Below are 12962 nucleotides of genomic sequence, written 5' to 3'. Positions count from 1 at the left end.
GTAACAACAAATATCTCATAAATACAGAGGAACATAAGAAACAAACATCTATAAACATCTACAAACATCTAAAGCTGATAAACTGAATGACCTGGAAGAAATGAACAAATCCCTAGAGGAATACAAACTTCTGAAACCGAATCATGAAGAAACAGAAACATAAATAAAGGAAATTAAAACAATCATTAAAGTCTCCCAAAAATCAAAAGCCGAGAATCAGATAGTTTTATAAGTGAGTTTTACCAAACCTTTGAATTCAACTCTTCCAAAACATTAAGAGGGAATTTTTTCCTAACACATTTTATGAGAACAACATTACTCTGATACCCAATGTAGATAAGGACATCACAAAAAAAGAAAATCACAAATCAAATGTCCAAGACAAACATAGATGCAAAAATTCTCAAAAAAATTACCAAACCAAATTCACAAATGAATAAAAGGATCATATGCCAAGACAAAGTGAGATTTATTATAGGAATGTGTGATTGGTTCACTATACAAAAATTGATCATCATATCAACAAAAGGAAAAGTTTTGACTGCTGATATCAAGAATTTAAGATTGAATTTACTAAGGCAAATCTAACACATCAAAAGGATTGGATTAAACCCTCAACACTATTTGTATATTGAGATTATGTGATTATATGTTCACAAATGCAAGACTAAGGAGACTTGATGGGGAAAAATAGATTTTGAGCCTTCTTGGGAGTGAGAATAATATGCTACTTACACTATCTTATCATGATCTCATATATTATGTTCATATTTATGTTTCTGAAAACTCAGAAAAAGAATTTACAGGTTTTTCATGGATTTGGACAGTTTTAACATTTAAATAGCACCCCTTTCAATACACAGTAAAATTCCTCTCAAGCGTTTGCATACAGCAAGTCATGTTTGAAACATTGCTTTTCCTTGGCCAGTAATAGTCTAGTGACAAGCAACATGGAGTTTTATTCCTATCTGTGGAAAACAACACATTTAGTTAATGCTTGAGTTCCCTGAGTTCCCTCCAGCACTTGAAGACACTGTGTCCACCTGCTCAGCTCAAAAAACATTTTAATCAGCCTCCATAGCAACACTCTCCCCAGCAGAGTGACTCACACAGTGACCACAGTGGTGCATACACCTCCCTTCATTTTAAGGGGGACTAACATGTGAAAATGCTTTTGTCTCCCATGGAAACACAGTAACTCTGTACAAAATGTGGATGAATAAGAACCAGTGGTGCACGGTAAGACCCATGAATAGGTCCATGATTACAAACAATGTGACAAATCAAAGACAATCAATGGCATTATTTTCATCACTCAGGAATGGGATGGAGACTGAGGAAGGGCCAGGGATGCTGTTCCAGCAGCACTAACTCCACTGAACATGCTGCCATCACATAAAATCCCACATCCCACACTGAGACCCAACCACTCAGCCTCCACCCCAGCATCACCAGGACATGGCTCCTCATCTCCTTCCTGGTTGTCAGGGCAACGCACTTGATGTCTGTCACCTCTGAGCAGGTGGGAGAACACACAAGCAAAGCTCTGTTCTCTGAGTGAAGCTCAGAATTCATCAACCTGCCAGCTTAGACCTTAATCCAGATAACTGGACTAAGAGTTTCTGCCAGGCCCCCTTCACCTCCTTATTCCTTAGACTGTAAATCAGGGGGTTCAGCATGGGCATCAAAATGGCATAAAAGAGAGAGATCAACTTCTCCTGAAGGACAGAAGGGCTGGACCTGGGCTGGATGTAAGTACAGATGGCCATCCCATAGCACAGGGCGACCATAGTCAGGTGCGAGGTGCAGGTGTGGAAGGCCTTCTTCCTCCCCTCTGTGGACCAGATCTTTAGGATGGCGGAGATGATCTTGATGTAGAACAAGAAAACTAGGCAGAACGGTGTCATCAGCAGGACAATGCTGGCCACCATGATTGCAACCTCATTGGAGGAGATGTCTACACAAGCCAGGCTGACCACAGCGAGGAGCTCACAGAATATGTGATCAACAAACCTGTTTGTGCACATGGGCAGTCTGCATGAGAGAGTTGACCTAGCCACTGACCCAGGATATGGCGGCCAGCCTCTTACACAGCCCTCCATGCATGATGACCGAGTACCATAGGGGGTCGCACATGGCCACATAGAGGTCATAGGCTATCACTGTCAATAGGACAAACTCAATCCCACCCAAGCCCGGGGGGAAAAAAAAAACAGCTGGGCTGCACAGCTCACGTGTGGGATGACTTTATGTTCTGCAAGGAAATGCACCAACATCTGAGGAACGAGGCATGTGACATAAGAAACATCAACGAGGGACAAGTTGGTGAGAAAGAAATACATGGGGGTGTGGAGGTGAATGTCCAGTCCAATCAGAAGAACATAGAGGAAGATGCCCAGCACTGTCACCAAGTATGTGATCAAGAACAGGACAGAGAGGGAGACCTGAGTGTCCCGGTCACTGGAGAGGCCAAAGAGAATAAACTCTCTCACCCAGTCTGGTTGCCTGTTCCCACAGAAAAACAGTATCTGCAGAGTCCAAAGTCGTAAAAATCTCATCATTTAAAGAACCCTAAGGATAACTTCATCAAAAAACACATGCGTAGACATGCCAGTCTTAGTCAGATGTTTCAGTTCACTATGGGCAAGAAATAGGTCTGATCTTGATGTGCGTTATATCTATTCCACATAAGAGTAACAAGCCATCATCTTCCAAAGAACATGATGGAATCTTAAAGTCTGGAAATAATGCAGTGGGATTTTAGGAGCTCTTGATCTTTCTGCCGCAAAAGAAGATGGTAGGTGACAATGGGAAATAAAATATAATGAAAATAAACACAAAGTTTGGGAACAATGCTGCATATGGTGGCACCAAACAGTAGATGTGAAACAACTTGAGAGAGATTCAGACATGGAATCGGCAGGTGTACATAGTACAAGGAAAGCTGATGCCTCATGGGTACAACTGAATAGGAATCCTCTTTTTATGACTTTGCAGATGTGTGATTTGGGTTAGCGACTTAAACTTTTATATACAAAATATGACAATACAGCCTCTACTCTCTGTAGACAACTTATGGGAAAAGTCTGTTATAAACAATACAAATTTAATCAAACTGCTTCATGCAGAAGCAAATCTTGTGACATCTGATTACTTACAACATTCAGAACATCATGGACAGGCAAGTGTACTAATACTAATTAGAATCTGCTCTATCTTTAATTTTATTAATTTTAGTACTTATCATGTCTGTGTTTTAGAGCAAAGGATATTTTACTAAAATATCCTGCTAATATTCAATATCTTGCATGCATATTTCAGCTCATTACTTTTAACCCTTCATTGAATATATTAATTTCTGATAGCAGCTGTCTTCATTTTTAATATTTTAAATTCGACATAATGGATAGTCCACTATTTCTGTTTTCTACAGTCACAAAATCTCTTCTTAAATGCCTGGTAGGTTACAAAAATAGAAGTAGCAGCTGTATTAAAGTTGTGACGTTATGAAGGAAGAAATCCAGTTGGTGGAATGGTTTCAACACACCTGCATAAACACTGTCTACACTTTACTTTGGATCAACTTTCAGCAAAACTGGGCTTGATTCCTGGTCTGTCCTCAGGAATGCAGAAGGACCTTACCTGTGGTGGGTAAGGACTTGGTGTCAGAAATCTGAGACTGGGTCTTCTCATGGCTACTGGACTTGGGGCATCATAAGCTAACCCCACATTTGTGCTACTCACTGAATCAACTGAAAAGACTGACTTTGCACATGTCTGCTGCATTTCCTCACTAGTAATGAGATGTCAGCTCCCTCCTCCAGACTATGGAGACAGTTTTGGCCAAAAACCAGGCGTGAACAATGAATACAGAGCGGCATCCTGTTAACTCTTTCTCCTATCCCAAGCCTATTTTGCTTTCAGTTCTTTCCTTGTGTCAGCATTCACCTCCAACTCTAGCAGATCTGTTTTTCTGCAGGTACCAAATGTTCCTCTAAAACGTAGTAAGGGGCCTCGGCCTCCCCGGTGGCACAGTGGGTTAAGCGCAGCACTGTGAGGCTGTCTGCAGCCTCTGCTGTGCCGGTTCAATTCCCGGCTGGCCAGGGGAATACCCACATGGGGTGGCAGACTTCTTCTGTCTCTCCCGCTGCTCCCCTCAGCAGTGTATTTCAGTCAGTCTGCCTGTTCTGTTCCCTACAGAGTAGGGAATTCTCTGGTGAATTCTCTCATCCTCCCACGCCTGTGGCTTATACCCCAGTGCTTGTATAAATAAATAAATATTTTTAAAAAATAAATAAATAAAACGTAATAAGACCCTTGTTTAGCTTTAGGTCATCTTTCCCTCCTTGGCAGAGCACAGAGTGAAGAGCAGCACAGCCCTCAGTTCTGCAAGGAAGGATTTCCTCATGCATCACAATTTGTTATCAGTCATGGCACATGGATTTTCAGGAATGTTATCTTTTGTTCACATATGACTAGAAGATTTGGAATTTTCCATATTTTAGCTTCTGGATCTATACCTCTTGAATGCTGAGATCTCCACTCCACACTACCTCCTCACTCCATACACACTACCCACTCCAGGCACTAGAGGAACTTCTTGGGGATCAATACATCCTCTATGAGTCAGCAGGACACAATGAATGATAGCACTACTCTGGGAGCCATTTCTACACCAAGGCAGCTAACTATACATGGAGAATTAGGAACCAGATTCAGATATGCCATGAAACCCAAACAAAATGATTCCCTATTCTAACCATCCCCTTAACTGGATCTCAAGAATGCCTGAGACCACTGCATTATCATCCAAATGGGGGACAAGTGGGGTACAGGAGAAGTTAGTGAAACAAAAATCAGTCCTGGGCCTCCCCGGTGGGACAAGGGGTTAAGTCTCAGCACTTGAAGATATCAGCAGCCACTGCAGCAAGAGTTCGATCCCCGGTCAGGGAGCTAACCCACATGGCCCAGCAGAACTCTCCTGTCCCACTGCTCCCCTCAGCAGTGTATTTGAGTTGATCTGCAAGCCCTTTACCCCACTCTGTCTCTGCTGAATCCTCTCACCAACCCCAGCACCTCTGGCCTGCACCCCAGCTCTTGTATGCATAAATAAATCTTTAAAAAAATCACTCCTAATTGATGAGAGTTTATACCATTGTTAGAAATTTTACAAAGCCATAAGACCATGTGAAATCAGTGTCCAGCTCCCATAAAATTGGATTTTCCTGAAAATAAGTTTTCAAAAATTGTCAGGAATAAACCAGTGCATAATTGATTTTTTATTATAGTCATCAAACTATATTTGCTTATTAGTAAATTGGTTATTGAATTGCATTCCTGTGTGAGCCTGTGTCTAGTGGGATGAGGGAGGAAGGGGTAGGCACAGAACTATCACCTGATCCTGACTTTGAAGAATCACTGGCCAGATAGGAACATCAAAATCTACAGGCATTCATTTTCTGCTTTAAAAGACTTGGTAAGTGAAAACAATACAATATCTTAGCATTAATAACATCTTAATTACACGCACATTAATTATATGACAAGCTAACATACAGTCATTTGAAAAAATAGCTTCGTTGTAGATTCATTCTCCAATTTCCACTGATGTGGAAGGAACAATGTCTGGCAAACGTGCATTGTTTTATCTTGGATACCAGACTGTTTAACATTCTCACCAGTTTTGTGGTGGATGGATGAAAGCGCATGATGATTAAATTTACAGATAACAGCAAATTAGAGTAAATGGTTATTGATTTGGAAGCTAGGATTAGAATTCCAGATGACCTCTCACAAACCGGAAAAGGTGTCCTTTAGGGCGGACAGCAGTATTGAGAAATGTGGAGGGAAATAGGATTTTTTTTTAACTACAGAAACAAAATATAGCAGGTTCTAGAACATTTTTAATGTACAAATCACAAGTTGAAATCATTTAAAACAAACCAAATACACACCAGAAAGTATAGCAATAATGTTAATTTAAAGCAGATTCATTTTGAAGGTTTAAAAACAGGATTGACACAACTAGCAGGCAGGAAACTAAGTGAAATAAGTCAGGAAAAGGGAAAAGCCATATGCTTTCACATGTGTGTGAGATAAAGAAACAAAACAATGAAGCAAACAAAACAACCCTTAGAGTACGAAACAAAATGGTGTCTACCAGAGGGAAAAGGCCAAGGGCAGGTCGTTGGTTAAAGGTGATTAGCACCAGGGTGGTGGGTGGAGACTAGGTGTTCGCTGGGGGTCATGATGGAGTGACGCAGGTGTTGAGTTATGCTGTGCACCTGAAACCTTTACATGTTTTACATATTTTTACTTTGACTAAAAAACAAAAAGCAGTTTCATTGGAAGGAAACAAAAAATAATATATTTTCCCCCTGCTGGGGCAACCACTCCTGGATCAGGGTTTACTCTAATTTGGGAAAAAATGGTTTTCTGAGAGTGTTTGACTACAGAACTTCAGCATCTTAGAGACATCTCTACCAAGGGGAGGGGTTGTCAGAGCTGTGACTCAAGGGGGCTTAAAATGGGGGTGTTTCAGTTAGTTCACCCCGTACTTATTAAACATTTAAGCACAGCATTGCATAAAGTGCTATAGTCAATAAACCCTTTTGTGTCTGTGGGTGAAGGAAGATTTGGATGGACTCAAAACACAATGGTATTAGACATTCTCATCCTGAATTAAATAGTAAATAAATTTCAGGTTTTCTTTAACTAAAATCAGTCGATTTGTCTATCATATATGTATGTCAGTACGATTTCTCCAAGGGTATCATTAGGAGATAAATTGAATGTTAACGCACATACATACATATCTATAAAGTGTGTCTCTTTATAAAATAATTGTGATCCCAGAGCGGCATCACAAACACATGGGCAGTAGCTTCAGGGAACCAGATACAAGGAGCAAAGGATCACAACTTTGCTGAACAACTTCCAGAACATGGAGCTACTTAAAAGTCAAGACAGATGTGTATCTGGGGCACAGGTCCTTTTATTACTCTGCTGTGCAGGTGGTTGAAAGCTGGTCGCAAAGACTTACAGGCATCTCATGAACTTTGCTGAGAGAGTGAAATAAATAAAAAAAACTAAACTGAAAGAATTAAATCGGAAAATATCTCCACCCAGGAAGCTCTTGGGAAACAAATACCTTTCATATTTTAACCGCCTGATTTTACGCAGTTTTAAAGATTTTCTGTGAAAGGTGGGTCACTTCTCCCTACTCTCATCTGTTAGCTCTGTTTTATCCTCAAGAAGAATAGATGCCCTGAAGAAACTGCCTACTCTACAGAAAGTGTCACTGCAAGAAAAGGAAACCCTAATATTATTTATCAGGGAAGGCTTCGACACATCATTTCTTTAAAAATACTTTCAGGTACATATACACCATGGAATATTACTCAGCATTCAAAAAAGATAAACACATGCAATTTGCAGCAACACGGATGGAGCTGGAAGGGATCATACTCAGCGAAATAAGCCAGAAAGAAAAAGAAAAATACCGGATGGTCTCACTCATAGCAGGAATCTAGAAAACTTAAATAAGGGACCAGGAAAATGAATAACTATAAGAAAGTGAAAATCAAAATCAACAAAAAACTATGAAACAGAGACACTCTATGGGGGGTGGGGGGTGGGGAGGGGAGGGATTGGGGTCAAAATAATGGGGTTGCAATTGTATGGGGAATATAAAAATAAAATTTATTTTAAAAAAACACATTCCCATCATTATTCTTATTATCAAATAACTAAGGAGTTATCACTGAAGCCGAGAAATAGAGGTTTATTAGCATTCTGCTAAATCCAATCAATTACATAATAAAATTGTACCCTTTGAAATATTCTCTCTTTATTGTGCGATAAATATATTGGTAATTTTAAACTAAGAAATCAAGATAGGCAACAAAATAAGTTCAATATTGTAAGTTAGGTGCCAAAATATTTGGAAATAGTTTAATCATCTATATACAAAATGCAACAGAATTAAAACACGATTATAAATGTTTTAAAAACTAAAATGACAATATAATAAAAATGTTTATTCATTAAAAAAATACTTTCAGGTGTTGGGGTGTAAAGTTAAGAGTCACAGAATGTGGGGTCTTAGTAACTGGAAATTTCCCCCAAAGCACATTCCTCAGAGCCAACTGTGACTGTAAGTCTCAGAAAACGCATTACTGCTTCAAGTGACTTGTATGTCCACATAATTATAAAAGTCACACACCAGTGCCTTTGGTGGAGGAGGAGGAGGTGAGAGTAGTGACTTGGAATTAAGGTGTAGTGGGCAGGAATGGACACAGGGCAGGTTTTCTATGATCCAGCAGACCGGGTAAAGGAGGAATCAGAGTCCTGGAGCCCTCAGTGGCTTTTGCAGGCTTTTTTATTGGTATTTACCAGGTACAGAGCAGGCAGGGGTGCTGGAGGGCCGGGAGGCTGGCAGGCCTCCCAGCCCCCAGCAAGTCTTCATTCTATCTGGGCTCTCCGGCCTTCTCTGCTTCCTCTCAGCTTCTGCTGGCGTCCCGAAGACGCCGACCTTAAAAGCCCTGTCTCAGCCCAGGTGAATCCCATCTACCTAGGCCTACACCCTACTCCAGGGGCCCGCCATCAGGCATGCATTTGGGACCACAGGGTTCCCTCATCCATCCTGATGGCGGGAGGGCAGAAAGGCCGGACACTTTTTCCTTACCCTACGTAAGGTAAATTTTTTAAAAAAAGCTAAAATAAGAGGAGTTTTCACAGATTGGTGGTGGTAACAATTGATGTGGGGATAATATTCTTAATCATTCGAATCTTTAAAAAGCATTTTTAAAAGGGAGGGTGGCTGGATTCCCAGACAGAACACTCACCTGAGGCTGTTTCTCCCTCCAGGTGCGTCCCCCGGCCTCTGCCGCTGCTTCCCCAGGGTCCCTGCTAGACAGGCAAGAGCCCCAGATTTCTAAACTAGAAACCCTGGGGCAGGACCCTGCCTTCAGGGCCCAGCCTGCCCTACAGGTGTCTCCCAAGCGCCCTGAAGGCGGAGAACCATATTGGTGACTTCTGGGAGCTTCCTGAACTACCAGCGCCCAGGCAAAGCCCCAGACCAATTAAATCAGAGTCTCTGGGGCTGAGGGAATGGCAACAAATGGTCCTTCAGCCTCCTCAGGTGCTCGAAATATCATGCAAGATGGAGCATCTGCTGTAGAGAGGCCCCTTCCACCCCAGAGAGCCCCTTCCACCCCAGAGAAAGGCACTCTGGCTGAGCTCCCAAACTAACCCTCCTCCAACAGATCAGGCAAATCACGTATTTGTCTTTTTACTTCTTTTTCAAAGATTTTCTGAACAGAATTGTGAAAACCATGGGCTGAGAACAGTCCCGATTGCTTCTTCTATTAAATCCATCAGTGCTTTTGTTAGTCAATTCCAACCCCAAGGGAAAAGGACCCTCAGACTTCATTTCCTGCAGGTGGAAGGAATGGGGGAGGGCGGGTGAGCATCCTGACCCCCCAGGCCCAGCCATTCAGATCCAGGTTTTCTGTGAGCCCAGGAGCACAATGGTTGTGTGGGATGATGGTTGCATGATTAAGTTTTTTGGTGGTTTGGTTTCGTTTGGTTTGGTTTTTGCTTTTTAAGAAATTATCCAGGCATTTTCCAAAGTGGTTGCATCAAGTAACACAAGTCTCACCAGAAATTGATATTGTCACGGTCATTAGCCATTCTAATTGTTTTTATTTGCATAATCAGTATGGCTAATGAGGGCAATCCTCCCTGTGCTTATTTACTTATGCATAGAAGAACTGGGGTGTAGGCCAGAGGTGGAGGGGGAGAGGATTCACCAGTGACAGGGTGGGGAGAATGGGAGATCTACTGAAATCCACTGCTGAGGGGAGCAGCGGGGAGACAGGAGATGTCTGCTGCACCATGTGGGTGGCTCCCTGGCCGGGGACCAAATTCAGGCCACAGTGATGATCAAATTCAGTATCACAGCTGAGACTTAACCCCTAGGCCACCAGGGAGGCCCCCCTTCCTGTGCTTATTTAATGCCAAAGATCTACATTCTCCAGTGAAAAGCTCTCCAAGCCTCTGACTATGTTCTATTATGCTCTGTGCTATTCTGCTGTCAAAGTTCCTTGTGTGTTGTAGGTGCTACATTTTAGTTGGAAATGTGCTTTTAAATGTTTTCTATATCCTATACCTTAACTTTTCTTCTTAATGGTCTTTTTCAGAGTAGAATTGGTAGTTTTGGTGAGGTCTGTGCTCTGCTTTCTATAGTTTCTCCCTTGGGGGATTAGCTCTAACTGTAAGAATTTTCATTAACACTCTATGGTTCACTCTCAACTCTGCATTGATTTCCTACACTTCTCTCCAAAAGTCCAGATGGTTTCTCTAGAAGTTTAAAGAACATTTCCTAAATATCTCACAATTGACTCAGTTCTCTCCACAAACTCGTATTCTCTGTCTCCTTTATTTCTATCAATAGATTAAATCCTCCCACTCTCCCAAGGCACCATGTCTAATTGTTCCCGCTTCCACACTCCACAGAATAAATCATCTTCCTTTATTGTTTTATTACATGTCTTCCACCTCTTCCTTCATCTCCATTTATACTGCTAGTACACTAATGATGGAGGATACGGATAGAAAAGTCTGGAAACAGGCGCCACCAGACCAGAAACCTGGCTCACACACTGCCAGGAGCTGGAGGTGGGGGTAGAAAGGATTAACGTGGTTGTTAGATCAGCTATAGGAACTAAAAATCCTTAGAAGCCAAGACACAGACCCAAGCAAAGAGTCAGATGCTGTTGGTGTCTTAGGGCCTAGACCAGAGGTAAAGACACAGACATTGAGAGTCTTTGTAGAATCTCCCTCCCTTTCAAATTCTACTTAATTACCCAAAATCAACGGGAAAAGGCCACTCCACAAAGGAGTGAGCCTCTCCCAAAGAGAAGACTGTCTCAGTGCAGTCTCTGCCCTGGCACGGAGCAGTAGGCCTTCTGCCCACCCGCGACTGTGCAAGTGCTTCTTTTCAGCAACTCTGTCCCTCTGCAGGGCAGCAGCCTCCTGCCTGCCCCTGACCTCTACCTGCTGGGGCTTCTCCTCACTGACCAGAGGCAGAGGCAGCTCTCCTCAAGGCCGCCTGCCTGTGACCACGCAGGCCTTTCTCAGCCAACCTATCCCTTTCGGGGCAACCCCTTCTGCCTGCTGGTGTCTGTGCAAGTGTCCTTTATTCTTCTCTCCCTGTTATAATAAACCTGCCTTTGGGATATAACTAACCTCGCTGTGTCATGGATAAGCTCGCCTAGAGAACTCGCCACATGCCCCTGAAAGGGGAGCTCTGGTGAAACCTTCCCCTGAGTGAACCCAAGGATCGGCTCTCTGAACCCAACAACTCCCAAAACGGCTTCAGTGGGCAGTCCAGTTTCCAGAATGGTAGCGATATCGGCACACTGGGGAGTCTGTACTCAGTGCCCCTTAATGACTGTCTTTTCTGCCTCAATTAGCCAGTTTGCACACTTTGCTCGGGACTACGGCCACTGCCCTGTGGCATATGGAGCTCGGTAAGTAGCAGGATACTACGAGAAGTGGACTTTTTATTCTTCTCTCCACGTTTCTGTGTAGCTGTCAGTAGAAAGAAGACAAAACAGGTTTCCCTTTTTGTTGGCCCATCTGATTTTCTTTAAAAAGCTTGGCTGAGCTATAACGACAGGGAGGAGACCTCAAAGCTAAGACCAGCCTCGAGCCATCCAGGCACCATCTCAGCTCGGTGGTGACCTGATCTGAACCCAGATGGCAGCTTTGCCCTCTAAAGGATGACTCACCACAGAGAAGCAGGAAGAGTCCTCCAAGGCCCTCAGCAATTCCCTCTCTGGACTGCTTTCAAAGCCAGCCCCAGGTCCTATAAGAGTCCATTTTCCTAGCTTAAGCATTTAGAGCTAATTGAAAAGATGTGTTTGGTTTGCTGCTCTAGCTACCTTTACTCTCTGGGGAAATTCTCACTAGTTCCTCCTCTCATAACCCCTTTCACCTTTTCATCCCACCCACCCAAAGCCAAGAGGAAAACTCCAGATCTGTAAATGTGTATCATTCCCCAGATCATAAAAACTCCAACTGGTTCTTTCCAGTCCTAAAGACCTTGGGATTTTTAGAAATTTTTATTTTCTGTCTCTTCTGACTAGAACAGGGACTTTTGCTTCTTTGGTGATGTATTTCTAGTGCCCAGAGAGTGCCTGGCACATACAAAATGTGCACACATTATTACTGTGTGCTATTAGGGAGCACGAGGCAATAAAGGGACAGCAGCGGGGAGCCTGGTGGTGACGCAGCAGTTGTGTATCTTGATGGTGGGGACACAAGTGGTAAAATTGGAACAAGCTCCATGCATTGTGCAAAGGTCTATTTCCTGGCTGTGATATTATACTGTGTCATTATGCAAGATGTTAGCATGAGGGGAAAACTAGGTGAAAGGCACTTAGGAATTATTCCCTGAACATTTTTTTGGCAGCTTCCTGTATCTCTAGAATCATTTCAAAATAGAAAGTTTCTTAAAGTGCTGAGTGTTTTAATGAAGCACAATTTGCAGCTATGTTTCTTTTAAAGATATTTAACTAGTTCAAAGTCAATATTTAATAATATTCAGCATAGCTTTCTTTGACTCTCATAATTATGAGAGATTTACTTGGTCTTTCTACCTGTATATTTAAATATTTGTCTTTAATTCTTGGTTTGTCACTTTATTTTTTTTCCTTTAGATCGTCTTTGAGTTTCCTGCCCTGGAAGGAAGTTTTCAAATAAACCTTGAAATTTAAAGCTATCAACCCTTCCTCAACCCCCACCTCCTAAGCTGAGCCCCCAATTTGCAGTGAGACGAGAATATGGCCATGTCACACTGTGAACACAAGTAATTAGCACAGCTGCTTTAGAGGTTCCGGTTCCAATATGGGCTTGTGTCTTTACCAAGGGGATGCATCCCGAGTAACGCAACATTA

The 12962-nt window shown here is 42.4% G+C and overlaps 1 pseudogene across 1 annotated transcript; it reads right to left on the bottom strand.

Moving 5' to 3' along the window:
* Window positions 1–1515: 1515 nt before the first annotated feature.
* Window positions 1516–3881, bottom strand: LOC311168977 (olfactory receptor-like protein OLF3; annotated as a pseudogene). Its single transcript has 2 exons — window positions 3745–3881; window positions 1516–2528 (listed from the first exon to the last, which is right to left on the bottom strand). The product of its transcript is annotated as an olfactory receptor-like protein OLF3 (transcript).
* Between the last annotated feature and the right edge of the window lie 9081 nt (window positions 3882–12962).

This window comes from Talpa europaea (assembly GCF_964194135.1).
Source record: "Talpa europaea genome assembly, chromosome: 3".
NCBI classification, from domain to species: domain Eukaryota; kingdom Metazoa; phylum Chordata; class Mammalia; order Eulipotyphla; family Talpidae; genus Talpa; species Talpa europaea.
Note: the sequence above shows the minus strand (reverse complement) of the source record. Positions and strands in the feature narration are given on the sequence as shown.